The 16,658-nt window shown below is 38.3% G+C and overlaps 1 protein-coding gene across 3 annotated transcripts in view; it reads right to left on the bottom strand.

The window, feature by feature from the left end:
- MSRA (methionine sulfoxide reductase A) overlaps window positions 1-16,658 on the bottom strand; it is a 559,731-nt gene that overhangs the window by 190,044 nt on the left and 353,029 nt on the right. The gene's annotated exons all lie outside the window — the stretch shown is intronic.

The raw sequence follows: 16,658 nt of genomic DNA, 5'->3' as shown, positions 1-16,658 counted from the left end.
GCTTGCAAGCTTAGCTCCAGTAAAGGTCTGTGCTCACAACTGCAGCGTGTCTCGAACCCGTGTCTGTCACTTGAGTCGGTTTGTCTGCGTCTGTCTCTCTCTCCCTCCTGTTCCCTCCGCCGGCCGGGGACCAGAAGCTGAGCGAGACGGCGCCGGACAACTAATAACCATCAAACTAAATATTATAATCCTAAACTCACATTTACATCATGCTTTATGGTTTGCCAAGCACTGTCACATAGCATGGCAGACACTCTTGGTTGTCAATCCAACAGCTATCCACCACCACCCCCACCACCCCCCGCAGTCGTTTAATTCAGAGCAGGACAGGCATTCTGAAGAGCAGGGGACAAATCTTAACCTTTTGTGTGTTCACGGTCATTTCATTCCGTTTTTAGTGCTGAGTTTAGGCATGGTCATGTGAAACAATTCTAAATAGGGGGCTATAAAGGGGTGTCTTCTAGGGACCCGCTAGGAAATCTTTCTCCATCTTAAAAAAAGTACACAAAAACAGGTCATAGTCCCTTTTCTTGACAATGGACACTGATGCTACAAATTATGGCAGCCATCAGGGCCGATGAAGGAAGATGCCAAAACTGAGACTGGAAGAGTAGGAAGGTGAGAAGAACCTGAATTCTTTATTTTTTTTTGAGTCACTGAATTAACCACCCTGGAACCTCTTGACCTCTAGTTATATTTAAAAAGTACATGTTCCTATTTTTTTTTATTAATTAAAAAAAATTAACTAACACAACATTTAGAAATCATTCCATTCTACATATGCAATCAGTAATTCTTAATATCATCACATAGATGTATGATCATCATTTCTTAGTACACATGCATCGATTTAGAAAAAGAAATAGCAAGACAACAGAAAAAGAAATAAAATGATAATATAGAGAAAAAATAAAAATAAAAAATAAAAAAATATATAAGAAAAAACAACTATAGCTCAGATGCAGCTTCATTCAGTGTTTTAACATAATTACATTACAATTAGGTAGTATTGTGCTGTCCATTTTTTTTTTTTTTTTAGAAATCATACCATTCTACATATGCAATCAGTAATTCTTAACATCATCACATAGATGCATGGTCATCGTTTCTTAGTACATTTGCATCGGTTTAGAAGAACTAGCAATATAACCGAAAAAGATATAGAATGTTAATATAGAGAAAAAAAATAAAAGTAATAATAGTAAGAACAAAACAAAACAACACAAAATAAAACAAAAACCTATAGCTCGGATGCAGCTTCATTCAGTGTTTTAACATGATTACTTTACAATTAGGTATTATTGTGCTGTACATTTTTGAGTTTTTGTATCGAGTCCTATTGCACAGTCCATATCCCATCAGCTCCAATTACCCATTATCTAACCCTGTTTCTAACTCCTGCTGAACTCTGTTACCAATGACATATTCCAAGTTTATTCTCGAGTGTCGATTCACATCATTGGGACCATACAGTATTTGTCTTTTAGTTTTTGGCTAGACTCACTCAGCATAATGTTCTCTAGGTCCATCCATGTTATTACATGCTTCATAAGTTTATCCTGCCTTAAAGCTGCATAATATTCCATCATATGTATATACCACAGTTTGCTTAGCCACTCGTCTGTTGATGGACATTTTGGCTGTTTCCATCTCTTTGCAATTGTAAATAACGCTGCTATAAACATTGGTGTGCAAATGTCCGTTTGAGTTTTTGCCCTTAATTCCTTTGAGTAGATTCCCAGCAATGGTATTGCTGGGTCGTATGGCAATTCTATATTCAGCTTTTTGAGGAACCACCAAACTGCCTTCCACAGTGGTTGCACCATTTGACATTTCCACCAACAGTGGATAAGTGTGCCTCTTTCACCGCATCCTCTCCAGCACTGGTCATTTTCTGTTTTGTTGATAATGGCCATTCTGGTGGGTGTGAGTTGATATCTCATTGTGGTTTTGATTTGCATTTCTCTAATGGCCAGGGACATTGAGCATCTCTTCATGTGCCTTTTGGCCATTTGTATTTCCTACTCTGAGAGGTGTTTATTCAAGTCTTTTTCCCATTTGGTAATTGGGTTGGCTGTCTTTTTGTTGTTGAGTTGAACAATCTCTTTATAAATTCTGGATACTAGACCTTTATCTGATACGTCATTTCCAAATATTGATTCCCATTATGTAGGCTGTCTTTCTACTTTCTTGATGAAGTTCTTTGATGCACAAAAGTGTTTAATTTTGAGGAGTTCCCATTTATTTATTTCCTTCTTCAGTGCTCTTGCTTTAGGTTTAAGGTCCATAAAACTGCCTCCAATTGTAAGATTCATAAGATATTTCCCTACATTTTCCTCTAACTGTTTTATGGTCTTAGACCTAATGTTTAGATCTTTGATCCATTTTGAGTTAACTTTTGTGTAGGGTGTGAGATATGGGTCTTCTTTCATTCTTTTGCATATGGATATCCAGTTCTCTAGGCACCATTTATTGAAGAGACTGTTCTGTCCCAGGTGAGTTGGCTTGACTGCCTTATCAAAGGTCAAATGTCCATAGATGAGAGGGTCTATATCTGAGCACTCTATTCGATTCCATTGGTCGATATATCTATCTTTATGCCAATACCATGCTGTTTTGACCGCTGTGGCTTCATAATATGCCTTAAAGTCAGGCAGTGCAAGACCTCCAGCTTCGTTTTTTTCCCTCAAGATGTTTTTAGCAATTCGGGGCACCCTGCCCTTCCAGATAAATTTGCTTATTGGTTTTTCTATTTCTGAAAAATAAGTTGTTGGGATTTTGATTGGTATTGCATTGAATCTGTAAATCAATTTAGGTAGGATTGACATCTTAACTATATTTAGTCTTCCAATCCATGAACACGGTATGCCCTTCCATCTATTTAGGTCTTCTGTGATTTCTTTTAGCAGTTTTTTGTAGTTTTCTTTATATAAGTTTTTTGTCTCTTTAGTTAAATTTATTCCTAGGTATTTTATTCTTTTAGTTGCAATTGTAAATGGGATTCGTTTCTTGATTTTCCCCTCCGCTTGTTCATTGCTAGTGTATAGAAATGCTACAGATTTTTTAATGTTGATCTTGTAACCTGCTACTTTGCTGTACTCATTTATTAGCGATAGTAGTTTTGTTGTGGATTTTTCTGGGTTTTCGACGTATAGTATCATATCGTCTGCAAACAGCGATAGTTTTACTTCTTCCTTTCCTATTTTGATGCCTTGTATTTCTTTTTCTTGTCTAATTGCTCTGGCTAGAACTTCCAACACAATGTTGAATAATAGTGGTGATAATGGACATCCTTGTCTTGTTCCTGATCTTAGGGGGAAAGTTTTCAATTTTTCCCCATTGAGGATGATATTAGCTGTGGGTTTTTCATATATTCCCTCTATCATTTTAAGGAAGTTCCCTTGTATTCCTATCCTTTGAAGTGTTTTCAACAGGAAAGGATGTTGAATCTTGTCAAATGCCTTCTCTGCATCAATTGAGATGATCATGTGATTTTTCTGCTTTGATTTGTTGATATGGTGTATTACATTAATTGATTTTCTTATGTTGAACCATCCTTGCATACCTGGGATGAATTCTACTTGGTCATGATGTATAATTCTTTTAATGTGTTGTTGGATATGATTTGCTAGAATTTTATTGAGGATTTTTGCATCTATATTCATTAGAGAGATTGGCCTGTAGTTTTCTTTTTTTGTAATATCTTTGCCTGGTTTTGGTATGACGGTGATGTTGGCTTCATAGAATGAATTAGGTATTTTTCCCTCCGCTTCGATTTTTTTGAAGAGTTTGAGGACAGTTGGTACTAATTCTTCCTGGAATGTTTGATAGAATTCACATGTGAAGCCGTCTGGTCCTGGACTTTTCTTTTTAGGAAGCTTTTGAATGACTGATTCAATTTCTTTACTTGTGATTGGTTTGTTGAGGTCATCTATGTCTTCTTGAGTCAAAGTTGGTTGTTCATGTCTTTCCAGGAACCTGTCCATTTCCTCTAAATTGTTGTATTTATTAGTGTAAAGTTGTTCATAGTATCCTGTTATTATCTCCTTTATTTCTGTGAGGTCAGTAGTTGTGTCTCCTCTTCCATTTCTGATCTTATTTATTTGTATCCTCTCTCTTCTTCTTTTTGTCAATCTTGATAAGGGCCCATCAATCTTATTGATTTTCTCATAGAACCAACTTCTGGTCTTATTGATTTTCTCTATTGTTTTCATGTTTTCAATTTCATTTATTTCTGCTCTGATCTTTGTTATTTCTTTCCTTTTGCTTGCTTTGGGATTAGTTTGTTGTTCTTTCTCCAGTTCTTCCAAATGGATAGTTAATTCCTGCATTTTTGCCTTTTCTTCTTTTCTGATATAGGCATTTAGGGCAATAAATTTCCCTCTTAGCACTGCCTTTGCTGCATCCCATAAGTTTTCATATGTTGTGTTTACATTTTCATTCGCCTCGAGGTATTTACTAATTTCTCTAGCAATTTCTTCTTTGACCCACTCGTTGTTTAGGAGTGTGTTGTTGAGCCTCCACGTATTTGTGAATTTTCTGGCATTCCGCCTATTATTGATTTCCAACTTCATTCCTTTATGATCCGAGAAAGTGTTGTGTATGATTTCAATCTTTTTAAATTTGTTAAGACTTGCTTTGTGACCCAGCATATGGTCTATCTTTGAGAATGATCCATGAGCACTTGAGAAAAAGGTGTATCCTGCTGTTGTGGGATGTAATGTCCTATAAATGTCTGTTAAGTCTAGCTCATTTATAGTAATATTCAGAGTCTCTATTTCTTTATTGATCCTCTGTCTAGATGTTCTGTCCATTGATGAGAGTGGTGAATTGAAGTCTCCAACTATTATGGTATATGAGTCTATTTCCCTTTTCAGTGTTTGCAGTGTATTCCTCACGTATTTTGGGGAATTCTGGTTCGGTGTGTAAATATTTATGATTGTTATGTCTTCTTGTTTAATTGTTCCTTTTATTAGTAGATAGTGTCCATCTTTGTCTCTTTTAACTGTTTTACATTTGAAGTCTAATTTGTTGGATATTAATATAGCCACTCCTGCTATTTTCTGGTTGTTATTTGCATGAAATATCTTTTCCCAACCTTTCACTTTCAACCTATGTTTATCTTTGGGTCTAAGATGTGTTTCCTGTAGACAGAATATAGAAGGATCCTGTTTTTTAATCCATTCTGCCAGTCTATGTCTTTTGATTGGGGAATTCAGTCCATTAACATTTAGTGTTATTACTGTTTGGATAATATTTTCCTCTACCATTTTGCCTTTTGAATTATATATATCATATCTGACTTTCCTTCTTTCTACACTCTTCTCCATACCTCTCTCTTCTGTCTTTTCGTATCTGACCCTAGTGCTCCCTTTAGTATTTCTTGCAGAGCTGGTCTCTTGGTCACAAATTCTCTCAGTGACTTTTTGTCTGAGAATATTTTAATTTCTCCCTCGTTTTTGAAGGATAATTTTGCTGGATATAGGAGTCTTGGTTGGCAGTTTTTCTCTTTTAGTAATTTAAATATATCATCCCACTGTCTTCTAGCTTCCATGATTTCTGCTGAGAAATCTACACATAGTCTTATTGGGTTTCCCTTGTATGCGATGGATTGTTTTTCTCTTGCTGCTTTCAAGATCCTCTCTTTCTCTTTGAACTCTGACATTCTAACTAGTAAGTGTCTTGGAGAACACCTATTTGGGTTTAACCTCTTTTGGGTGCGCTGCACTTCTTGGATCTGTAATTTTAGGTCTTTCATAAGAGTTGGGAAATTTTCAGTGATAATTTCTTACATCAGTTTTTCTCCTCCTTTTCCCTTCTCTTCTCCTTCTCGGACACCCACAACACGTATATTTGTGCAGTTCATATTGTCCTTGAGTTCCCTGATACCCTGTTCAAATTTTTCCATTCTTTTCCTGATAGTTTCTGTTTCTTTTTGGAATTCAGATGTTCCATCCTCCAAATCACTAATTCTATCTTCTGTCTCTTTAAAATATCATTGTAGGTTTCCATTGTTTTTTCCATCTTTTCTACTTTATCCTTCATTTCCATAAATTCTGTGATTTGTTTTTTCAGTTTTTCTATTTCTTCCTTATGTTCAGGCCATGTCCTCTTCATGTCCTCCCTCAATTTATCGATTTCATTTTTGAAGAGGTTTTCCATTTCTGTTTGTATATTCAGCATTAGTTGTCTCAGCTCTTGTATCTCATTTGAACTATTGGTTTGTTCCTTTGACTTGGCCATATTCTCAATCTTCTGAGCGCGGACAGTTATCTTCTGCTGCTGGCGTCTGGGCATTTAGTCAGATTTCCCTGGGTGTCGGACCCAGCAAGGTTGTAAGATTTTTCTGTGAAATCTCTGGGTTCTGTTTTTCTTATCCTGCCCAGTAGGTGGCGCTCGTGGCACACGTTTGTCTGCGGGTCCCACCAGTAGAAGGTGCTGTGGGTCCTTTAACTTTGGAAAACTCTCGCCGTCTGGGAGGTTCGCTAGCCGAAGCAGCTTGGAAGAGTGCCAGCCGGCCCGGGGTCCAAACGCGGGGAGGGTCGCTGGCCACCGCAGCCCGGGAATGCGCCCGTCCGAATTTCCTAGTCGGCCCGGGGCACCAAGCTTGGCCGGAGGGCCCCAGCGGCAGCAGCCCGCCTGGGAGAGTGCACGTTCCCGGGGAGTCACGGGTTTGGAATGGCCCCCCCCGTCACCGTTCTCCGCGGCCTGGGGATTTCCGATCCAGTTCTCTCAGTTGGTCCGGGGGGCCGCGCGTGGTGTGGTCGCCAGCCGTCGCAGTTTGAGGGGACCGCCTGTCCAATTCTCCCAGCCGGCCCAGGGAGGGGGAAGGGAGTGACTCCGGCTGCTTGCTGCCCCGCCCGGTGAAGCCCGCGCCCCTCGGCGATCTCACCAGAGCGGGTTCTCTCAGCCAGCCAGCTGTTTCAGGATGGGGTACGCTGTCTTATTTTTATCTCTGTCGTGGCTTTGGGAGCTGTTCTGCATTGTTTCTACTCCCCTAGTAGCTGTCCTGGGGGAGAAACTAAGATCCGCGCATCTTACTAAGCCGCCATCTTCTCTACATTTTCCTATTTTACAACCAATTTTAGTTAAGTTTTTTTTTTTTGTTACTTACAGTCAAAAGAATCCTAAATAATCCACATACTGGCTCTCATTAAATCCTCACAGCAGCGATGCAAAGCAGACATTTTACAAATCTAACAGTGAAAAGTTAAGTGTGTGTGCAAAGGTCACATGCCTGTGAATAAGATAGCTGGATCTGAAACCAGGTCTGATTCCAGATTTGATATTCCCTCCAATGAAACCTGAAGACAATCACAAAAAAACCTAGAGCAAGGAAGCATACTATCAAGTAACGCTGATCTCTGTAAGTCTAAGGCAACTTTGCCATCACATAAAAAGAAAAGCCTCTGGGTACAAGTACTGTCATGACTCCATGATTGTGACTGAATCACTTAGCATTTATCAATTATGAAACTCAGTTTCTTCATCTAGAATTTAAAACAAGAGAATTCAAGACAACTTTTAAAGTATTAAGTGTTGGAGAAATCATAAAATATCACCAACATGGCTGCCATGGCTGATGCAAGGCAACACAAAATGGCTGACCTTAAATCTGCCCTCTGCCCTAGCAACAATGGTGACCAATCCCAGAAATCTGCCCTCCACCCTAGCAACAACAGTGACCAATCCCAGAAATCTGCCCTCCACCCTAGCAACAACGGTGACCAATCCCAGCCTGACAGGTGTCCCTGCATGCTCCCAGTCTATATAAACCTGTGCACTTCCTCAATAAAGGGGACGCCTTCCACTCACCCCTGAGGGTTGTCTCCTGAGTTGTGTGCTGTGTGCTCTGTGTGTGTGTGTGACTGACTCCGTATGGCCACTTACCCCCAGCCATCGGCTACCCAACATTAAGTACCTACCATCTATCTACAACTATTTGGCATATGGAAGGTACATGATAGAGCAGATACCGGCTTGTCCTTAAAGAATTTGCAATTCACCCAAGAATCTAAGTTATAGATAGTTGAAACAGGCTTAAGAAACACACTAAGGATTACATCATATATTAGGCATATATGATGTTGATGGTGGCATAATAGATGCTAAACATAAGCATGGGGTGCAAAAGAAGAATAATCTGCTACTTCCTATGGACTACAAGTTCAAGTATCAAATGTCACTTCATAGCAGATAAAACATCTCATTTCTCCTATATATTAGGTTTAACCATATGAAATTGCTAATTTCAGCAATACGAGATCGGTAATCCACCATTTCTTACCATAAAAATGGCAATTGCGTGCTTCAACTTTGTTAAGCCTACAGATGCAGTAGGAAACAAGAAGCACTTGATCTATTGAGCGAATCAGAGATGTAAACTGGTGATAAAATAGTGGAATTAGTGCTCAGATATAGGTGGGATAAAAGCACTTGAAGGAGACATAACTCAAACTGTGGGCCAAGAATGTTATCTAAATGGAGGAGATACCTCAACTGAGTTTTCAGTGGGAATTAATCTTGATATTACTGATTTCTTAAATTTGATAATGTGTATTTCTAAAATGAATGTTCAGAATCCTCCCAATTTTTACCTACTATCTATGTCTGAAGAGCCAGCAATTTTACATTAATTCACTTAAAGTTATATTGAACAGCTACATGGAAGATACTGCAATGCATGCATGCTCATCCATCAAGGTAAGAATTACAATCCCTACTTATATTAAGGAAGAAACAGAGGCCCAGCTACCCAAGAACATGTATCCATTTAGTAGCAGAGGCTGGAAAAAGTTATGGTGGGAAATAAGAGGAAGAAAACAAAAGGATGATCTCCATACAATCAATGACCTAAATGCCCTTTATTAAAAAAAAAAAAATCAACCATCAAAGGAAATAAACAATTCTACTTTGACACAATCTATTCTGGTTACTGAGCATGCGCAAGCAAGACTACCAGAATTGCCCTGACAACCACCCAAATGGGGCTAATAAGACTTGCAGTTCCAGCAAACTTCAACCAAGCCAGAAGTCAAATTAGCCAGATGGGAGTTTGAAGATGCCTAAGCCCTTTGAAATCCAACTTAAAAAGACCATCTGAAACTTCTAAAGCTCCATAAAGTGCTACACTCATAAATGATAACCATTTCAATACTTCCTTCCAGGAGTTATCAAGGGAAGACAGAGCTGAAAAAGACTTTGGGGATCCTGTGCTAGCTGGTTACCAAAAATCCATTTCATTATCTTTGGAAACCCAATTTAATTGCATTTCCTGGCCTCCCTTGCAATTAGTGACCATGTTACTGAGTTCTAGCCAACAATGTGAGCAAAAGTGATTTGTGCTATTTCTGAGGCAAGACCTTTAAGAAGCAGGTTTTCTCACTATGTGCTCCCCTTACCCATCTGGTAGGCTAGATACTGATGACAACAGGGCTAAGGGAGATAGCAGAGCCACAAAATCTCTACTGCTTGTGAAGAGTTGCCCACAGACTGGGAATGCTTGCTTTAGGTTGTTAAATGAACAAGAAGTAAACCTGTATTGTGATTGAGCCATTACATACTTTTGGATCCATTTGTTATAGCACCTAATCCAATCCCATAGATATGACAATTTAAAAAAAGGTAAGTATGCTGCCACTTTTGTAGAAAATGGGTTTATCAAGCAGATGACTCAGACTAAGTCTTAAAGGAAATTCAAAGTATATCATTGGACTCAGACCAAAGTATCTCATCTGACTCAGTGGCTATCCCCTGCTATACCTGTCTATCAATCCCATTCTCCCCCCCATCCAGGAGTATTACAACAAATCATTTTTGGAAGTGAGATGTAAATAATGGATAAATGAGTGACTCAAGGGATAGAAATATATTTAACAAAACAATGAACATCAGAGTTACACGGGATATCAAAATATTGAGCAAAATGGGAGGTGGAAATGGAAAAATTTTTAGAGCGTGTCCTTGGCATAATATGTACTACTCCTTGATACTGGTTTTTATGGCCTGCATGAAAAGTTCTTAATGCAAACAAAATTTATGGCAATAAGTAGCCAAAGGACTATCAATAAGATGGACATTTATTTAAAAGAAAAATGCTGAGCCATTAAAAGTATATGCAATGATATTGAATTATTTGAGCCTCTTTGACTTCCAGGAATTGCCAGATGTGACTTACATATCAGCACATTTGGTCATTTACACTTTACACTTTGTAAAGGGGAGAAGCAAGAAGACTGCATTGGAATCAGACTCAAAGAATCATATTTTTTAATTGAGTGAGACACATTAGAAGTCGGAGCTATAGAATATGGGGCTAGAAGAGACTTTGGAATACTCTATCAATTTCCTAATTTTATAGAGAAGAAAACTTAGGCACAAAGAAGTTAAATGATTTTTCCAAAGAAACACAGCTCTTGGGTGAGGAAAACATAGAGCTCCATGTTTCCTGAATTCCAGATCTGTGTTCTTTGGCTCTCATAATACAAAAGAAAATTATTTTCCTTAACCTCAAAAAAATAATTAAGCATATAGTTTAATAAACTAAATTATACTACGGGTGAAAAAGAGACTTAGAATTATTACCATCTTAAGTTTTTCAGGATAAATTTTATAAAACTAATTTCACTGAGCTTAAAAATTATTAGAGGCATTTTAAAACAACACCTTTATTTCTTCCACTATCATCCGCCATGGTTGTTATAAAAATGTAGGTCTCAAGTAATGAGGGATATACTTTCTTATTTAAAAAATCTAGCAGATTATTTGTAATCATCATAATGGCTATACACTTTCAATTATAGAGAGAAAAAAATCAAATCCCTTTAATTTTACCTTTCTTAACATTGAAGGATATTTCTTCCAGATTTCACCAGCTGATGCAATTCAGATGAAAAAAAGATCCTTTCTTTATTACTTAAAGGGAGCTGTAAATCAAATGTAGATCTCAGGGGGGTGGGGACAAAGGGGAGAAGGAAGGAGGACTCGTTTGCTTATTAGGTTTTCACAAAAAATTAAGAATAACAAGCTCATCTAAGTCTGCCCATAACTGAAGCCTTGTATCAGTTGCTACTGAAACATTAAAGGCTTTTCTTACAGACAAATTGCAATCAACCTAACTTTCTGTTGTCTTGAGTCCATACGTGCTGCTCCATGTGATGAGATGTTATTAATAAAGGAAGAGATGGCTACAAATTAAAGCAAGCCCTGCTTAATCACATTAATCCAGAGCAAGTCAAAGGCTTCAATTTTCTAAATAATTTTGGGCTTAATGCTTCAGAGATGGGCAGACTGCTCCATTGAGGCAGCAGCTGGTCCAATTTAAGCTGCATTGTGAGGCAGGAATTGTCAGGTCCTTACAGAAACAAGGAAGCCTGACAGTTTTCAGGATGCAACCAAAACTGCTGAGACAAAGGAAATTGCAAGAAATTGAAAGGGCCCCCAAACAATTACTAGGCAGCCCACTGTTGGGTGAATTATATATGATTAATCAACTCTCACTGTCGGGATGGGGTGGCATGCACTTACTGCTGCTGTGCCCCCAACCACTGAGCCCCCAACAGCTGCTGCAGGAAACAAGTCACAGAGCCACACTTTGGACTATCAATCAGCAAAAGGCTTGTCTATAAAAAACAGAGTAACCACCACCATAGAGGTGACCTTAAACATTTTCCCTGTCTCTCCATAGAGACAGAAGTTACACTGACCTCCAGGTAGCTCTATGCCCAGAGAAGAGAAAGGCCTCAGTAAAGCACCAATAAGTAAACACTGCTGGAGCATTTGAGGTTTAAATTTTGAGCATCAGAACAGGTTTTTAGCAGTGGGATTTTTATTTTCAAGAGCAATAATCGCAATGATTTCTATGCATAAAACTAAAAAGTAGGTCAAAAAATAAACAAGTACTGGGCTGTGAATCAAGAGACCTGATTTCTAACCGCAGATGTGCAACTCCTTTGCTGTGTAATGCTGGCCAATTCCCTTTATTTTCTGGGCCTTGGTTTCTTCCGGAGTCGAACCAAGTTTCCAGCTTTATATTATGTGGCTTGTAAATGACAGAGTTGACTAACTCCAAATTTCCCATAATACCTCCCTACACTTATATATTTCCTAACACATTGGGACTTGAGATTGCATGGAGTGGTTACGAGTACGGACTCGGGAGTCAAAAATGACTGAGTGTGAATACTAGCTCCACCACTCACGACTCATTATTACTGTTATCATTACCACTTATTTCAACACGGAACAATGAAGACGCCCTACAGAGGAAATGCTTTTCTTGATTTCATTTTTGTATTAGAACTCCAATTCTTTAAAATTCCCGTCTGTCAGAAAAGGAAACACATCCATTTTCAAGCAGTAAAACCATACCATTAGCCCTCTCAGACAAAGCTTTAAGTAAGGAAACAAGGCATATGAGATATAAAGGACCTACATCCTAGTCCCAGCTATTCTGCTTAGAGGATTTGTTACATTTCTGAAACTTCAGTCTTGATGGTGTAGAATTACCTTAGAGTCACTTGTTTTATTATATAATATGCTGTGATTTCTCATTTTAATGCTTTCATTGTATGTAGTTTTATTCAGTCTCTGCCAATATTACTCCTGTCTTTTTCAATTATCATGAGTCTTTTCTAAAGGACACCTGGAGTAAATAAAAAATTCTATAAATACTTATTTCGTTAATATTGTAGATTATACCATACACAATATCCTTATATATTTTATGTCATCCATTAATATAAGTATAAATATAAATATCCTATAAGACATTCTAGAACATAAATATAAATATATTCTATTATTTAAAATGAATAAAAATAAAGTATTTGTGTGTATGTATCTTCCATTAATTCCAATATTAATATAACTGCTAAACACCGGTTCAAATAATACGAACTTTGTGTAAAATAGCTTCATTAATTTCAAAGAACTCAAAAGAAGGATGAGTGGGAGGGTGGGTGGATGGATGGATGAATGGATAGATGGACTATACATGGATAGGCAGATATACCTCATTTTAGGTAACAGAGGTGTGCCTGAGAACTCCATAATTACTTCAAATTGAAATGACTTTGGAGATTATTCAGTTCAACCCCCTACCCAGGAATCATCCCAGCCTCTGCTTCATCATTCTAAGTGTCAGGATAATTGCTACATTTACAGACAAACATCCACATTCCTTCCATTATGCCAAAATCTGCCTTCCTATAACTTTCACTGCTCTTATCCTCTTTGAGCAATAATGCATAATAATGATTTCCGTCTTTACGTGGCAGTTCTTTAGATATGTGGAAGCCACTAATAAACTCCCTGTCTCTTACCGCCCCTGCCCAAGTCTTTGAGTTAGCATTTTTGGAGTGTATCTATAATATTATTAGAAGACTTGAATTAAATAGGAGTGCCAGTTATTAATTTACTGTCTCTCAATTTCAAATCCACCCTCTTTCTCTGCTCTGTGATAATGGAGGTGGGCTTTGTAACTATTTCTCCTTTGCTAGATGGCATGATGTTAAGCCTCGTCTGTAGAGGGCACTGGAGGGACACTAGAAGAGGTAGGGGTTTTGCCTTCCAGCTGTCAGTGTGCTTTCCTCACCAGGCTCCTGCAGGGTACAGCTTTCTCTCACTCTAGGTGCTGCAGGGAACCATCTTCTCCAGACCTCCTGTAAAGTACAGTTTGCTCTCACCAGGCTCATGCAGACACATTTTCTCTAGCGGTCAGGAATGCACAGTTTCTCCCGCAGCTCAACTCCTAGAAAAAGCAGTTTCTCCAGTTTCTGCTCCCTGCAACTCCTGGCAACCATCATCTCTTCTAGCAGTTTTGCATGGAGGCACTGTCCTATGAATGGCTTTTCCTGACACCCTCTCAGGCAACTTTATAATAAGTTGTGAGGCATGACACCTCCTTGTGGACAGAGTCTTTCTAGTACTCTAGAGGAATGAATAACACAAGTCCCACCAATGAGGCACTCCTAAAACTTCTCCGCCACCCAGTAAGCCATGGCCATACCCCTCCAGTGAGGTCTGGACCCTAGTCCTGGGCAAGTGAGCGTGGTTCTTGGGTACTCTGTCCCAGTCCCTGGGTAAGGGTGTGCCTTTATTGTTACACTGTGCCTGTATTCTTTAGTGTTCACTTTAACTCTTAATAGCTGATTTCCTATTTCTCCAATCCCCTATTAATAACTTTTCATATTAAACTTTCCCTGTTCAAATCACTATGTGGTTTCTGTCTCCTGATTGGACCCTGACTGATACAATAGGATTATGAGAGCAATTTATACTGTCAGTCAAACTTCAGCAGTGGAAACAATTCAATGGAGACATTCAGTTGAAGATGATGGAATGCATTAGTTTTTTCTTTTCTCTCCCAAGACCTAGTTAGATGAGAAATAAAGAATTTGTTTTCAAAAGTAAACCTCCTAAGACAAAGAAAATGAGATCAAGAATGATAACAGAAAAGATATTTCAAACTCTCTGGAAGAGAGAAAACAAGAACAGAGGTGGTAAAGAGGAGCAAGCCGAGATGTCTCCACAGAGTCCTGAAGAGATTAAAGACTCCAATACAATGATTATGGTGGGGGCAGGGAGTAAGATACAGAGCTGAAAACGAATGCTGCATAAAAAAGCTGGTCTCACTCCTACTCATTGAGCTTCTACAGTCAGGCACCTACCACTCAGAAAGAAAATCATTTGTGCCTTGTCTATAGGAATACAGTAACCTCAGAAAATAGTCCTTCACCTTTTAGCACATCAGAGACTGAAGATTGGTGGGTCCACCAGTATAATTCAGCTCCCTTGAGGTGATTCAAAGAGGATAACCAGAAAATAACCCTAAAATATTCAGAAAGCTTCCAAGCAGCATTTTGGTACCTCGTGCTTCAATATGAACTGCCAGTCAAGGTTCATAAAACATATGAAACAAGCTTACAACTCAAAAGACAGAAATAAGATGAATAAACAGAAAATAAAGGAACAGATTAAATTGGGATAAAACTAACAGAAGAGAATTTTTTAAGCTTTAGTATCTTCAGTTATTTGAGAACCAGTGATTAAAGAAACAGCTCTTAAATAATAAACATACAACTTCTAACATTAAAAAAAATAATAGAAGGGGTGGAAGATAAAAGTTAAAGACATTTCCTAGGAAGTAAAACAAAAAGACAAGGAGGTTTAATAAAATATAAAAAGATACAACAGCAAAGTAATAAGAGCTCTAGAAAGAGAGAACAGAGAATATGTTAAAGTATTTCTGTTACAGTGTTAATAAAATCTTAAAGATACAGGAAAATTTTACATGGTTTAAAAGCATAAATCTCCAGACTGAATGAGTCTACCAAGTGCTCTAAAAAAATGACTTTTGAAACCCAATACCAAGATATATCATACCAAACCTTCAAATATCAAGCATAAAAGGATTATCCTATATGCTTCAAAATAAAAGACAGAACATCTACAAATTAACGAGAAACAGAACAGCAAAACAAAATGCTAGAATAAAATTAAATAACTTCAAAATTCTAAGTGAAAATGATGCTTGACCTATAATTCAGTTCTTAATCACACTATAAATACAAAATAAAGACATTTTCAGACTTGTAAGTTCCAGGAAATTTACCTCCTAAGAGCTCTATATTTGAAGTTGGTACTTTAGAAAAATAAGACTTACTAATAAAAAGACAAGAGCATGAATGGTATCCAAGAAATGGTAAATCCAGGCCAAAAGAGCCATGCAGGGAACTCATAGGAGAGCTACTGTGCAGCATGTCCAAAGCGCAGCTGGCCCACATAGGAGCAGGAAGACAGAGACTCCAAGAGAAATTTCCCAGAAAAAGAAAGGAGAACAATTAATGATAAACGAGAGAGGACGAGTTTGATTACTTCAGGCAGAAGATGAGGTGGGGAGTATTTGATTAGATGTAGATCATTATCAAAAGTCTCAGCTTTTGTTCTGGGTGGCAAGTTCTTGGATTATTATTACATTATAAATATAAGCCTACATACATACATACATAAAAGGCAGGTCATACCTGCTGTGTGTCATGAACCAAGAATTATGCTTAATCTAATTCTGTGCACCTGAAGTCCAATACTTACATTTGTTTATATGCTGAAGCAAGCTAAAAATTGTATTTCCCAGACTCCCTTGCAGCTAGAATTTTCAAGTGAGGAAGTTTCATCAAAAGATCAGTGTTCTAGTTTGCTAGCTGCCAGAATGCAATACACCAGAAACGGATTGGCTTTTAATAAAAGGGGATTTATTTTGTTAGTTCTTCAGAGGAGAGGCAGCTAACTTTCCACTGAGGTTCTTTCTTACGTGGAAGGCACAGGATGGTCTCTGCTGGTCTTCTCTCCAGGCCCCTGGGTTCCAACAACTTTCCCTCGGGTGACTTCTTTCTGCATCTCCAAAGGCCTGGGCTGAGCTGCAAGTGCTGAGATGAGGAATTCCAAACTGCTTAGGCTGTGCTACCTTGTGCTCATTTAAGCACCAGCTAGTTAAGTCAAACATTACTCATTGCAGCAGACACGCCTCCTAGCTGACTGCAGATGTAGTTAGCAACAGATGAGGTTCACGTACCATTGGCTTATGTCCGCAGCAACAAGACTAGGTATGCTCACCTGGCCAAGTTGACAACTGAATCTAACTAACACAATCAGCTACA

Source organism: Tamandua tetradactyla, chromosome 3 (assembly GCF_023851605.1).
Source record: "Tamandua tetradactyla isolate mTamTet1 chromosome 3, mTamTet1.pri, whole genome shotgun sequence".
Taxonomy (NCBI): domain Eukaryota; kingdom Metazoa; phylum Chordata; class Mammalia; order Pilosa; family Myrmecophagidae; genus Tamandua; species Tamandua tetradactyla.
Note: the sequence above shows the minus strand (reverse complement) of the source record. Positions and strands in the feature narration are given on the sequence as shown.